Source organism: Pipistrellus hanaki, assembly GCF_964339955.1.
Source record: "Pipistrellus hanaki genome assembly, chromosome: 16".
NCBI classification, from domain to species: domain Eukaryota; kingdom Metazoa; phylum Chordata; class Mammalia; order Chiroptera; family Vespertilionidae; genus Pipistrellus; species Pipistrellus hanaki.
In genome coordinates this window covers 17,063,689-17,079,198 of record NC_140518.1, presented here as the reverse complement: position 1 = coordinate 17,079,198, position 15,510 = coordinate 17,063,689, and the positions used below count along the sequence as shown (strand labels likewise).

Sequence of the window (15,510 nt, the reverse complement as noted above, 5' to 3'; positions counted from 1 at the left end):
CCCTCCACTCCCCTCCCTTCCACTCACCCCCCTTCATGTTTAAATGAAATGTTTCCTATTTCGCCTTTTTAAAAAGTGTAAACTCAGTGGCTTTTTATATGTGCATGACTTTTACATGTCTTCCCCTTCCTTCTTCCCCTTTTCTTAGTGAATTCCTTGATCAGGAAAAAAGGTTCCCACGACTATTTTAGTTCTCTGGTAACTAATCAAGTCTCTGACTTACACATTGTCAAGGTGGTGGTCCCAGGTGTGCTCACCAGGCATGAACCACTCACCCAACACCCTATTTCCCCAGGATCGCCGCCCCCTCCTCCCCTGTTTGGCCAAAGGGACTTGAAGGAGGACAGAATGGTTTGTACATGCTGTGCTTCTGCCTTCAAACACCAGGAACGTCATGCAAACCCCAATCACATAAGTCCTTGCCACATGAAAAAGCTACCTGCTAGAATAAACCTCAGGAAGTGTCCTTTCTGAGAAGTGGGAGTGGGGTGAGAGAGGAAGGGTGGCGTGACAGGCAGCGGTCTTGCCAGGCAGCTACAGGCACCACACACCGCTGACCTCCCATCTATCTCAGGACCGAGGTGTTAGGAAATAAGATGTCAGCCATTTCCACCAGCCTGTAGCCGCCCATCTGGTGAATTAACACTCAGATCAGAAGCCGGAGTTCCAGACTCTTCTCTGCAGTTTAATAACTTCAGTGTCTTGAGGTGCATTTCTCTCGCCTATAAATGGGAATAATATGCTCATTCTACCTAATTTACTCTTGTTGTGAAGATCAAAGAGAGCTGGCATTTGAAAGACATTTAAACTGCAGAGTACAATGGAAATATAAAAACAATGAAAATAAGAGTATTAATAGCAATAGTCGTGGGTCTGGTTTGGGGCCCAGCCTGCCCCATCTGAACTGCTGCTCTGGAAACTCTGCTGTCTTACTGAGCTCCAGCGGAGGGCCACAAAGCCCCCTGTTGGGTGCCAGCCTGAGTGCTGCCCTCTAGCTTTCCTCCTCGGTTTAAGATGGATAAAGAGCCGAAACTGGTTTGGCTCAATGGATAGAGCGTTGGCTTGGAGACTGAAGGGTCCCGGGTTCGATTCCGGTCAAGGGCATGTACCTTGGTTGTGGGCACATCCCCAGTGGGGGGTGTGCAAGAGGCAGCTGGTCGGTGTTTCTCTCTCATCGACGTTTCTAACTTTCTGTCCCTCTCAATTCCTCTCTGTGTAAAATCAATAAAATATATAAAGAGATTGACCTCCAGCTTGGCTGGCCTGCTCAGTAGTTTGTCATCGACCTATAAACCAGGAGGTCACAGTTCAATTTCCGGTCCAGGATGTGGGCTCGATCCCCAGTGTAGGACATGCAGGAGGCAGGCAATCACTGGTTCTATTTCAATGGTTCTCTCTCTCATTGATGTTTCTATCTCTCTCTCCGTCTCCCTTCCTCTCTGAAATCAATAAAAACATATTTAATTAAAATAAAAAGATTGACCTCCATGGTAGAGCCTTTATCCATTCTCTTGACAATTGATTCTATCCTCGGACTTCTCCCTCTCAGCTTTGAATCATCTACAGATTTTTATCAGATCACCATAATCCTCATCCAAGTCATTAATAAAAATATTCAATAGAGAAATAACGATCAAGACCCTTGGCTCTCTACCAGAGACTTGCTCTTTGGTAAAGACCTATGGCTCTTTACCAGCTTGGGAGCTGACCTCAATCAAAATTCTTTTAATATAAATGTTCAGCAAGCTATAAATTCGCTTACTCTACTATCATTCTCTCCACCACCCCCCTCCATGAAGCTATGAGGATTCCTCATGAGGATAAAACCCAGAAGTACTAGTAAACCACGCATCCATTCGATAGTGGCTACTCTTGATACTGTCATAGCAGCAGTAATGATAATAATCAAAATCAATAGAATAATTTTTGGTCCTTACCCTCCCTTTCCTGACCTTTCTATCCAAGATGAATAAATTTTACTAAAATAAGAGGAAACCCCAATTGGTTTATCATAAATTCTTGGAGAAATTACCCTGCCAGAAAAAACTCCTGAGGAAGTGGTGAGGAGTGGGGGCGAGTAGTTGTGGTTTAACTAAAGACCAATAAAATGAATTTTAGATATAAAAAATGACTTAGGTTTAAAGTATAGGCAGTTTCCAGCTTATCCTCAGGTTTCAATTCATAGTTTATTTATTTTTCTTTTCTTGTGTTTTTTAATTAATGAGGTATATTATCTTTTTTTTTAAATATATATATTTTTTATTTCAGAGAGGAAGGGAAAGAGAGATAGAAGCATCAGTGATCAGAGAGAATCATTGATCAGCTGCCTCCTGCATGCCCCCTTACTAGGGATTCAGCCTGCAACTCAGGCATGTGTCTTAACTGGGAATTGAACCATGACCTCCTGGTTCATAGGTCGACACTCAACCACTGAGCCACACTGGCCAGGCCAGAGTTTGTTTTTAAACAGATTGTTGAGCAAATGCTAAGTGTACTCAACAACCATCTAGGGAACACTGATGAAGTTCTCTGGCCAGCCCCGCTCAAACTATTTACCCGCAATGAAGTTAAACTTGACTGTGAGCAATGTGCAATCTAATGAACAAACTGAACTAACAAGCAAAACAGAGACAGACTCATAGATGGAGAGCAGGCTGACAGCTTAGAGTGGGGTGAGGGGCTATTGTGGGAATAAAGGGATTGAGAAAAAAAAAGAGAGAACTCATGGAAAAGAGTGTGGTGATTATGGGGGTTACGGGGTGGGTGGAGGTGAAGGAAGGTAGAGGGGAGATAAATGGTAATGGAAAAAACAAAGAGGGGGAAAGGGTAAAGAAGATAAATATATGTGATAGAAGATGATGTGACTTTGTGTGGTGGGAACACAATGCAATATACAGATCATGTATCATAGAAATGGACACTTGAAATCTATATTATCCTATTAACCAATGTCACTCCAATACATTTAATTTTTAAAAGTCCCCCCAAAAGACATTTACTGTGAGCAGCCTGAGCCTCAAGTCTCTTCAATGTCTGAGCTCTGAACCCCTTTATTCCTGGGGGCAGGTGGGACTTGGCAGCTGCCCATGTGGCGGGATCACATTAAGTTGAATGTCTATAATTTAAAATCATGTTTAATAGAGCCTCAGCCCCTTTGTCATGGGACTCACCAACAGGAACAGTGTCCCTTTCCCTCACGTCACCCACCAGTGCCTGGAGACTCCTACCTGAACACCCGAGCCTCCCCTGGTGGCCCAGAAGGTAGCAGCCATTTATCCGACTGGTTTTCTTAAGCCTCAAGCTTTGGGCTTTAAGTATTCATCCTTTCCTGAATACTTTAATGTTAGGGATTGAGGGGGAGCAGCAGAAAACAGAGAAAGTAAGAGACAGAAAGTTGGCTGACAGCTGCTGTTCCCATCATCCCTCTAGGGTTTTGCCCACTTCCGCACATAGGCTCTGGAATTGACAAGCGAATAATACTTTAAAATACTTAAAACACAACTCACCGGATTGGTTCTCAGTCTAGTGAGTGATTAGCTTTGTCCAAGTCCAACCAGCAGAAGTGTGTGACCTTTCTTATCATGATGGCTGTCACCTCAGTTTGAAAAGGAAATCTGGCCGGAGATGCTGCAGACGCTGTGGCCAAGAGGGTATGCTCTTCTCTGCTCTCAGCCGAGGGCTCTGTTTTCTGCTTTGAAAGGAAACAACGGCTCTTACCTAAGAGGCTTCTCCTTCCAGCTTTTAGGACCAAGCCCGTAGGTGCTATTCCTGAGCTCCGGCTGATGAAGGTGTGCAGAGCAAACTTGTCTCTTCTATTATACTATCCAGCCTGAAGCCCAGAAAATGTCCTGAGCTGAAGAAAACAGGGATGGGGGAGGAGGGAAGTAGGGGGAGAGAATTGCAAAACCATAGTCACAGGGGCCTCCATACTCATCTTCTACAAAAGTCCAACAGGAAAAAAACAAAACAAAATAAAAATGGCCAAGAGGTTATTTATTAGGTATGTAAAAACTTTATCTGTCTAAGCATTCTCTACAGTCTTTTCCTAGTGAGTCATGACTCACAGTGTGCAGAACTTCAATAGAGTCTTTGTTGAAAACAATTATGGAGAGGGTCCAGGCCCCTATGGCTGGAGTTAACAGAAAGGTAGAGACTGAGGAGTGTGGACCAGGCCTGACAACGGCTGCCTGTGAAGGTTGTGCCCAGGAGGGATCAGGCCAGGAATTCAAGGCTAGCTGAGGCCTGGGATATGAAGCAGGGGGGCCAGGAGAAGGGGTGCTCAGCAGGATGGGGGCCTAGCAGCCAATAGCTGGTGCTGACCAGAGCAGAACTCTTTCAGGTTTTGGTAGAGGATACTCGTAGCTACCAGGCCAGAAGCAGAGATGACCAGAAACCAGCAAGGGTTTTCTAACAATATGTCAGGACAAGTTAACTAGCTTTCAACTGTTGTCAGGGCTACTAGGTTGTTAAAACAGTCAAATACTGCAGATATAGGGTTTCTGGATTTCAGAAGGACATATAGCCAGGCCTGTCCTGGGGTCTTCACAGAAGAGTGTGTGGCACCTGTCATTTATAGGACAATTATAGCAAGAGATCTTTTTTTAAAAAAAAATCTTTTTAATTGATTTCAGAGAGGAAGGGAAAAAGGAAGGGAGACAGAAACATCAATGATGAGAGAGAATCATAGATCGGCTGCCTCCTACATGACCCACACTGGGGATCGAGTACCCAACCTGGTCATGTGCTCTGACTGGGAATCGAACAATGACCTCCTTGCTCATAGTTCAATGCTCAACCACTGAGCCACTCCAACCAGGCCCAAAAGACTTTTGATCAGGGTTCATTCAAAGAAGCTCTCTAGTGGAGTGCCACATGATTCTGTCTTCTTCCCTCTCTTGGTTGACACTTTTAGCTGAAAACACAATGATTGAATCACTAATGATACAGCACTGAGAGGGACAGGGAAGAGGCCAAATGATAGAATCGGCAGTCAAAAGGAAGCAATGGGCCAAATGGTGACATATATTGAGTGGTGAGATTATTATTATCTCTGAACGCATAATAAATTGGCCACCCACTGTATACCTATATAATAAAAGGCTAATATGCAAATTGTCTCCTCGACCAGGAGTTCAAGCAGCAGGCATTCTGGTCAACTGCCCATGTCCTCTCCCTCTGGCCAGGCTGGCCAAACCCCACCTCACCCCACCCATACACAAATTCATGCATCAGGCCTCAAACACACACACACACACACACACACACACACACACACACACGAATCCTTTTCTCTCTGGGGGAAACCTGTGGCCACCAAACATCTCTTCACCTTATAGATGAAGCTGCTAAGGAGGCAAATCAAAACCAAAGCCATGAGTCAGAGAAGTGTTCCTGGGAATGAAGTGATTGCCGGGGCTGAAGATAAAAGAAAAGGAAAAGAGACAGTTGTCGTTAGTCATGGCAGAGGTGGTTAGTGGCTCCTGTTGCTGGTGGGCTTGATCACGGTTCTGGCTTGGTGCTGAGAAGGGCCCTGACTTTGTGGAGCTCAAGAAGGCCCAACCAGACGGCATTTCCCTTTGAGGAAACCTGAGCACATCTACTGACCAACCGAACAGCAAGTATGACAGGGACCAAAAAGACAGAAGGAGAACAAAATGCGTCCCAAGTGCTCACAGTCTTCATCCCCCAGGACTCAGGGCAGAAGAAGGACACACGCCATGGATGGGACACAGAACTGAGGAAGAGAGGAGGGTGACAGAGCGAGAGGTATGGCTGACGTTGGAAGAGGCAGCGGGAACTTGACTTTCTCTGGGAAGTGTGTTACAATTCTTCCTTCGCAGCCTCCCTCGACTAGCCCCCTTCAAACCACCTGCCTCGGAGAGCTGTGTTGTTCTCTGTGGGGCTGCTGCTGGAATGTATGGAACACTCAGTGTCTCCCAGGTGGATGGAGCATACACGTGTTTTCCAGCGTCTCGTTGGATCCTAGGAGCCAGGTGTATCCTCATTGTACAGGAGAGAAACAAGACCCTCACTGAGGTTAGTACACTTGCCCAAGGCCCTACAGCTAGTTTCAGTGGTCAAGTGCATTGGAGTCCTGGCTGCCTGATTCTAGCATGGAGCCCTTCAGCTTTTGCACAGTGTCTCTAGAAGAAAAACGTTTTGAATGCCCCACGATAGGAAAATCTTTGGCTCAGAACAACGACTGACGGGGTCAAAACCTGAAAAAGTGGAAGTGCACAGAATATGAAGTATTTATTCACCAAGGTTATTCTAGGACGTCATCCTTCAATTTGTTCTATACAACTGTCTTAATGTTTCCTGTTTCTTTACAGCTTCGTTACCTGATTAAACACAATTAGAATCACTAGATACATCCAGATGTGAAAGGCAGCCAAGCTGGGGCATGAGAATATGCACAGGAAGCGGTGCTTCTAACAGAACTGTGATTTGTGTGAGTTAGGACCAAGCCAGGAATCTGTATAAACATTTCTAATATTGAGGATGTGAGAACTCATACAGGTCTCCAAACGAATCTCTACATACCTCAAGGATCTGCTTTAATTAGAGCTGTTTTAAAAACGGACCAGTTCCCCAAATAAATTTAAAAGAAACACACACACACACACACACACACACAATGTTATGTTCACACAAAAATCTGGATCTGAATGTTGACACGGCTTTATTTGTCCTTCCAGCTTTCTTGGAAAACTGGAAGCAGCCCAGGTGTCCTCCAATGGCTGAATGGTTTAGCACACCGTGGTCCATCCATGCTATGGAATATTCCTCAGCAATAAAAAGGAAGGAGCACCAGATGCATGTAACATCTTGGGTGAAACTCCAGGGAAATTCTTGCTGAGCAAAAAAACCAACCCTCCAAATATGTTTCTATTTATAACACATTTTTTAAATAACAACATTTTAGACATGGAGGACAGGTTAGCAGTTTCCAGAGGTTGGGGATGAGGACAGGGAAGGAGGTGGGTATGGCTATAAGAGGACAGAGGAGGGCCCTGGCCAGGTAGCTCAGCTGGTGAGAGCATCATCCTGATACACCAAGGTTGCAGGTTTGATACCTGATCAGGACAGGTATCTGATCCAGGCACTGGCCTCTAAGGAATGTCCTAAGTGCTGGGCCAAACCCAGCAGCCTCAGCCCTCTCCTGCCTCCAGCTGAGAACTCCTGGAATGCAGAAGTGACTGATAAAGATACCCTGTTTCGCCAAAACCGGTTTGGCTCAGTGGATAGAGAGTCGGCCTGCGAACTGAAAGGTCCTGGGTTCGATTCCGGTCAAGGGCATGTACCTTCGTTGCAGGCACATCCCCAGTGGGGGGTGTGCAAGAGGCAGCAGCTGATCGATGACTCTCTCTCATTGATGTTTCTAACTCTCTATCCCTCTCTCTTCCTCTCTGTGTAAAATCAATAAAATATATTTAAAAAAAAAAAAAAGATACCGTGTTTCCCTGAAAATAAGACATCCTTCGAAAATAAGACCTAGCGCATGGAAAGATAAGACATCCCCTAAAAATAAGATCTAGCGCAACTTTGGGAGAAAAAATTTATATAAGACACTGTCTTATTTTCGGGGAAACAGGGTACGAATGTGCCATGCTCCTCAAATACCAATAGCCCCTCCACCAGAATCAACCAATGAATTCATAACTAAGTGGAACAACAAATCAATGTTTTTCTCTCTCTCAAATCGGTAACTTAAAAGAAAAATATTTTAAAAATAAAGGCCCCTGCCCTAGCCAGCTTGGTTCAGTGGATAGAGCATCGGCCTAAAGACTGAAAGGTCATGGGTTCGACTCCCAACAAGGGCACATGCCCAGGTTGTAAGCTCCATACCCAGTAGGGGGCATGCAGGAGGCAGCCTATCAATGATTCTCTCTCATCGTTGATGTTTCTATCACACACACTCTCTCTCCCTTCCTCTCTGAAATCAGTAAAAATATATTTTTAAAAAACAATAATAAAATAAAAGCCCCTGTGGTGCTGGAATCTTGTCTTAACTGGTAGAGGACACATGAACCTGTCAGATGACAAGGCGATGTAGAACTACATACAGACACAATGAGAACAAGTAAAACTGGGTTGTAGCGACGTCAATTTCCTGGTTGCAATATTACATTGTAGTTTCACAAAACGTTACCATTGGGAGGAACTGGTCAGGTGTACTAGGGATCTCTCTGCATTACTGACTACAAATGCATGAATCTAATATTATTGCAATCAAAACCTCTATTTTTAGAAAATGAACTGGACAGTTTCTGGTCCTTGAAGGATTCAAGCTCTGGCCAGATGCTCCCTGTCTCAGGTGTTGGGGGATTAACTCAGTAGGTAGCCCCTACAGCGTTCAACCCTCCAGCTCTCCTGAGGTCTTATGGGGAGTGAGGAGAAAGCTGAGCATCGCACGAAAGCCCTCCCTTTCTGCCGGCCCCATAAGCACACGGAATCAGGGAGAACTGGAATGTCCTCCCCAAAGAGGCTCATCCTCTCGGACCGAGAGGAAGAGCTGAGCTGCGTGCTCTGAAGGCAGCTGGCTGGACCACCTCTGCCACCACAGGCTTTTCCCAGAGGCCGGGGCTCCCCTGGGGTGCAGGGACTCGGGCAACTCCTCTAGCAAAAATAAAACATAAATCTTCGCATTGCAAGCCTAAAACCCCAGGGTGACAAGGAGCAAACATGCTCCAAATAAAGGGACATCCCAGACGGAAAGTGGAGAGGAACATTTGAGACCTAAGGAAGACACAGAAAGAACTTGGATGTTCAAGGAGGTGAAGGGGGATTTTTGGACATTATTCTAGAGAAGCCCTGAAATGCCCAGTTCCTAATCATTTCGTGATCAAGTTGCACCCGAAAGTATTCTTTAACGAACCTCTGGAGCAGTGAGATGGGTAAATGTGAGGTGTCCGTGGTCCCCCTTTGCCCCTGGAGGATGACGCCAAGAGAGCCATCCTTTAGGTCAGGGGTCCTCAAACTTTTTAAAGTGGGGGCCAGATCACGGTCCCTCAGAGAGCTGGAGGGCCGGACTATATGAACCACTAACTCCTACTGTAACACCTCGGCTGCGCTCACTGCCCAAAAAACCTGGCGGGCCGGATCAGACTCCTCTGCGGGCCGCATGTGGCCCGCGGGCCGTAGTTTGAAGACCCCTGCTTTAGGTCAACTTACAGAGAAGGTCCCTGAGGAGGGCAGCCAGGGAGGGGTCTGGGAGCTTCCTTCACTGTCTCTGGGACCCCCACTCACCACCTGCCCTGTGTGCTTACACCCAGGACCCCCACAGGCCCTGGCTGCTCTGATGCAGGCACTGGCCTCTAAGGAATGTCCTGAGTGCAGCCAAATCCAGCCACCTCAGCGCGCCTGCCTCCAGTGGAGAACACCTGACACTCCTACGAATGCGGGAGTGACTGATGATGCAGGAGTGCACTGTGCCAGAATACACCAATCTCCCCTCTGCTGCTATCTCAATTCCGCCCGCAGCTCCCCTCTCCGGTATCCACAGGTGCCCTCCATCTGCAAGCCTGACCCTCCAAGAAGGGATTTCTCTTGGGGTCTCCACAGGCGGGTAAGCACACGCAGAGGAAGGGGCTCTGCCCTGCCTGGAATCGCATCTGCCCTGCCTGCGCGGAAGGCTTGGCCACACAAAGCTAGCACACTATTACCTGCGCCTGCCTAGAAAGCCATTTTAAAAGTGTGGCGAGGAATGCGAGGGAAGGGGAAGAGCAGGGGCCCCAGTTCAGCCATTGTTCGCACACCAGCATTGTTCTCAGGCCTCCCGCTAACCCTGAAGGCCCCCGGGACCCCTGGGGAACCAAATGAGATTGTTTTTCCCAAGCTGGGCTCTTCAGGTGTGAGCGGCCGTTCTAGGACGGCGACAGTAGTGACTAGTGACGGTGGCATTTCTGCAACAGGAAAGAGGAAGGAACTTCTGATCTGTGCAGCAAAGGCCATCAACAATGACAATGTGCGCCCCCAACCAGCCAGCGGCAGAGGGAAGGGAGCTGGGTTTCCATGGTGATCAATCCGCAGGAAGCCGGCGACCCCAGCAGAGCGTCAGCAAGAGGACTTTTCCCTCTGCTGCAAACACATTCCTCACCCCAGAGCTGGTTAGACGCCTGGCACCTCTCCAGGCTGACCCTCCAGAACCACAGGTACAGGAAGAACGAGCAGGCCCCTGCCAGATGGAAATCAACACTGAAAATCCCTGGCCACTGAGAGCGGGAGGAAAGGGGTTCCGGCTACTCTTAAAGGTATACATGGGGCACAGGTGCCTGGGCGACTCGGTGGGCCCAGCACTGTGTCATACTTGGGTGGCCAACTGCTGACTTTAAAGCTCTTATAGAGTGTATGCCACCTAAACTATTCCCTTTCATTAACTCCCATTGTGCCCTACACCATACTGGGTTCCATCATGATGAGCCCCTCAGCATGGGTATTATAGCCCTTTTATGGCAGAAGAACTGACCAGGTGAGGGAGAGTGCTTGGCCAGAAACAACCCATCAAGTAGAGATGGCTGCCACAAGCCACTTCCGAAGGTCTCCAGGGCTCTCATCTGATACTCTCTCTTGCCAAAATCAGACTTTTTTTCCCTAAGGAAAACTCCAGGATATTTTTTTAATGCTCTGAAATGTTATTTGTTCCAAGCCTCATTGGTCACTTTTTTTTTTTTTTTAAATATATTTTATTGATTTTTTTACAGAGAGGAAGGGAGAGAGATAGAGAGCTAGAAACGTTGACGAGAGAGAAACATCGACCAGCTGCCTCCTGCACACCCCCTACCGGGGATGTGCCCGCAACCAGTGTACATGCCCTTGACCGAATCGAACTTGGGACCTTTCAGTCCGCAGACTGACACTCTACCACTGAGCCAAACCGGCTTCGGCTCATTGGTCACTCTTCATCGTGCCATGTTCTCATGCCTCTTGCCTTTTCATATGCTGTTCCCTCTGCTTGGAATGCTGTTCCCTGACTCTCTGACCAGTTAGCTCCTGAGGGAGATGCCTGGCCCCTCCTTCCCAGCGGCTCGGACACCTTGCTTTCCGGGCCTCCACAGAACGTACCTCACCGTGTGGTGAGCACAGAGTAGTGGTAAGAAAAGGCTCCTCTAGGCCCAGCCTAGCTGTGTGCCCTTGAGGGACCCACTTAACCTCTCTGGGCCTCCACTTTTTCATAGGCAAGATGGGGAGAGTGATAGTATCTGCCTTACAGCATTTGTGAAGGTTAGATGTTTACACACATAAAGCATGTAGAAAACTCTAGCACATGGTTAGTGGTCAGTAAACATGAGCTGCTGATGAATCCATTTTCCTAAAGCTGGGGCCATCTTCCATGCAAATCCTCAAACCTCAGACCGAGATGCTTCAGCCCTCCGTGAGTGTTCAGCAACATGAACGCTGACTGAGCACGTCAAATGAACTCTGAATTTGTGGACGGCTGTTTTCAAGCTACCATTTATACAACAGACACAGAGCGAGGCACCTTGACACCTCACTAAATGTTTCAAGACTGAACCCGGGTAGCCACAGACCAGCATTTTGCCAGTGGAGCACGCAGCATCCTTGAATGGGAACTTCTGATTTCCTGACAGCCCCTCCCAACCTGCCTTGCCCTGGCTGGGCCTGGAAAGGGTCCCACCCTCACTGCTAGGCCACAGCCGGATTGCTCATGTGGTCTGTAAACACCAAGAGATTCAAATATTCCACAAATATTCCATACCTGCAAAACGAGTGCCACTCGGATGGCAGAAGACAAACCACACCACCTTAGGCAGCCAGCTTGCGCTTAAAAAAGTGAAACCAAACTCTTCATATAAATATACCTCGTGGTTTCACTTGGAAAGGTGGAACCAAACTCTTCATGTAAACACCTTGATTTTAAACTAAATTGTAGCCTGGCCAGCATGTCTCAGTGGTTGAGCGTCGACCTATGAACCAGAAGGTCACGGTTCAATTCCCAGTCCCGGCACATGCCCACATTGCAGGCTCGATCCCCAGTGTGGGGTGTGCAGGAGGCAACCTATCAATGATTCTCTCTCATCACTGATGTCTCTCTCTCTCTATCTATCTATCTATCACTGATGTCTCTCTCTCTCTCTCTCTCTCTCTCTCTCTCTCTCTCTCTCTCACTGATGTCTCTCTCTCTCTCACTGATGTCTCTATCTCTATCACTGATGTCTCTCTCTCTCTCTCTCTCTCTGTCTCTATTACTGATGTCTCTCTCTCTCTCTCTCTCTCTCACTGATGTCTCTCTCTCTCTCTCTCTCTCTCTCTCTCTCTCTCTCTCTCTCTCCTCCCTCCCTCCCTCTCTTCCTTTCTGAAATCAATACAAAATATATTTAAAAAATAAATAAACTAAGTTGTATAACAGCCAAATCTCTCCCCTTAAAAATGCAGCCTCTTCAACTCTATAGAGACAGAATGTAGACCCGTGGTTGCCTGGGCTGTGAGAAATCCAGGATCCACTGCAAATGGGCAAAAAGGAATTTTGGAGGTGATAGACATGTTCTAAAACTAGATTGTGGTGATCAGATATATTTATAAAATGTCAAGTTTTCAAAATTAGCAAATAAAAATGGGACATTCCGTTAAATTTGAATTTCAGATAAACGACAAATAATATTTTTAGTGGATGTATGTCCTAGATATTGCATGGGACATACTTATACTAAAAAAGCATGTGTTGTTTATCTGAAATTCAAATTTAACTGGCAATCCTAACTAAAAATCATTACAGTGTGCGATTAGAATGGGTATATTTTACGGGCCTACAAATTATACTTTGGTGTTAAATTTAGCACAGTGCCTTCAGTAAGTTTTGTTGATTAAGAAAAGCACAGCTTTTCCTCCCATATACCCTCTCACTCCCTCCCCACTCTCACCCCTGGCAAAATGCAACTATAAAGGACCACCCCACCAGCCCAGGAACCCAAAGAAGTCAACAGTGTAGGAAATCGAAACAGTCGCCATAGCTTTGTTTTCCTGGGGCTTGGAGCCCGCAGAGGGACAGATCCCAAGGTCAGAAACACACAGACTCTAATTGCTGGGTGATCCTAGCCCTATAATCACCTCCCCCCACCCCCTCATTAATTGCCGCCCAGCAATTCAACTCTCATCAGCTTGGCGGCCAGCCACCGCCTGCCCAGCCTGGACTGCCCAGCACAGGCTGGGCCGGGGGCTGCACAAATGAGTGTGTCGCTGCCCTGCTCTCAAGTACTATCTTGAGAATTGCAAGCCCAGTGCATAGCCACCCGCCAACATACACACTAAGAGCATTAAAAACAGAGAAAAAGTACACTTACTTCTCTCTGCTAGGGAAGAGAGAGTTTTTCACCTTCTCCAAGAAAATGAACTTCCTATACTAGGGGTGTCGAACTCAATCAGAGAAGGGGCCAAAATCTAAAATCCAGCCTAAATCGCGGGCCGAATGGTTTACTGAACAGTCATAAACTGACAATGTCATAAACTGACAGCGGAGTGCAGTGATGACAGCCCGGTGCGGGCCACATTGCAAGGCCTGGCGGGCTGGATTTGGCCCACGGGCCTTGTGTTTGACACATGTGTCCTATACTGTATCTGTGGGGTTTGCCCAGAATTGCATTGTGCAATCAGGAAGAGAATGTCAATTATCTTATTAGAATTAGCATAGTTAATGCTTCGTACGTAGTAACTATAGTTGCCTCTGAACAACAACGGGTTTGAGCTGCAAGGGCCATGTATACTCGTTTCTTTTTTCTTTTTTTTCTTTTTTTTTTTTTTTTAAATATATTTTATTGATTTTGTACAGAGAGGAAGGGAGAGAGATAGAGAGTTAGAAACATCGATGAGAGAGAGTCATCGATCAGCTGCCTCTTGCACACCCCCCACTGGGGATATGCCCGCAACCAAGGTACATGCCCTTGACCGGAATCGAACCCGGGACCCTTCAGTCCCCAAGCCGACGCTCTATCCATTGAGCCAAACAGGTCCCGGCTCGTTTCTTTTTTCAATGTCCCTTCGTATCCCTGGGTTTCGCATCCACATATTCAACCAACTTCTGAACAAAAACAGTATTTTCTCATTCCCCAATGGCAGATTCCTAACTGTGGATGGAAAATACTGTTTTCAATCCTCAATTGGTTGAATCCCTGAGTGCAAAGTGCCAATAAGATTTCCTACCGTGCAAGGGTCAGTTCCCCTAATTTCTGAGTTGTTCACAGGTAAACTGTACATACAAAGCCAAATTCTGACCAACGGTCAAAATTGATAATCTGGTTTTTGGTTTTTCTTAATCCTCACCTGAGGATATTTTTCCATTGATTTTTCAGAGAGAGTGGAAGGGAGAGGGAGAGACAGAGAGAAAGGAATATCAATATGAGAGAGACACATCAATTGTTGCCTCCCACATGCAACCCGACCAGGGTCGGGAGCCTGCAACCCAGGTACGTGCCCTTGACTGGAATAGAACTGGGGACCCTTCAGTCATCGGGCTGATGCTCTATCCACTGAGACAAACCAGCTAGGGCAACAGTATTATTATTATTATTATTATTATTATTATTATTATTATGACTAAATTCCTTCAATAAGCACTTCAATTCATTTATCCCCACTGACTTGAAATAGGGTATTTCTGAAGGAAGCTCTTTTTTTTTTTTTTTTTTTTTTTTTTTCTCCAAATGACTTAAAAGGAAAGCAAGCAAAAATAGTCTTTACAGGCAGAAAAAATGGGCTGGTGGGTTCCCTTCCAGGCCCATTTGAAACTACAGAAATTTGACAACAGTGCCATCTAATGGAAGATTAGAAGGTTAAACAAAAACAAAAAAACACCACATTTTTTCTTTCAAATTTGTTTTAGCAGCAGCTTCTCCTAAACACCTTTTCCCCATTATTTATGTCACCTTAAAGTTATAATTTTTAAAAAATATTTTATTGATTTTTTACAGAGAGGAAGAGAGAGGGATAGAGAGTTAGAAACATCGATGGGAGAGAATCATCTATCAGCTGCCTCTTGCACACCCCCTACTGGGGATGTGCCCTCAACCAAGGTACATGCCCTTGACCGGAATCGAACCTGGGACCTTTCAGTCCGCAGGCCGACGTTCTATCCAATGAGCCAAACCAGTTTCGGCTTAAAGTTTTAATTGATAGCAGGAATATACCATTGATGTAAAAAAAAATGTATATGAAAATAGTATAAAAATATTGAAAACTTCCCTATTTATTTCTCTAGACATATATACATATACATTAATGAACAAATACATAAACATCTCTATATATTTATAAGTGTGTATACATATACTTTATAAATAAATGGACGCTGTTATATATTTTCAGCAACATGGTGGGGTTTTTTTTTGCTTATCATGAATTTATTTCCATTTAAATACAGAGAACTACCTTGTTCATTTGTTTTTTAATCTTTAAAAATATTTTTTTATTGATTTCAGAGAGGAAAGGAGAGGGAGAGATAGAAACATTAATGATGAGAGATAATCATTGATTGGCTGCCTCCTACACTACCCACAC

General features: G+C 45.8%; 1 protein-coding gene across 3 annotated transcripts in view; it reads right to left on the bottom strand.

Annotated features, from left to right (window-relative positions):
- The window catches only part of PECAM1 (platelet and endothelial cell adhesion molecule 1), a 76,872-nt gene that overhangs the window by 57,304 nt on the left and 4,058 nt on the right, over positions 1-15,510 (bottom strand). The window contains exons 1-2 of one of the 3 annotated variants that reach the window (XM_084864148.1): positions 11,720-11,910; positions 3,507-3,853 (exon numbers count right to left, since the gene is read on the bottom strand). The gene's annotated coding sequence lies outside the window, so the exon portion shown is untranslated. Of the gene's footprint in view, positions 1-3,227; positions 3,459-3,506; positions 3,854-11,719; positions 11,911-15,510 lie in introns of those variants that run through there. The other 2 variants (XM_084864146.1, XM_084864152.1) reach the window with 2 other exon arrangements.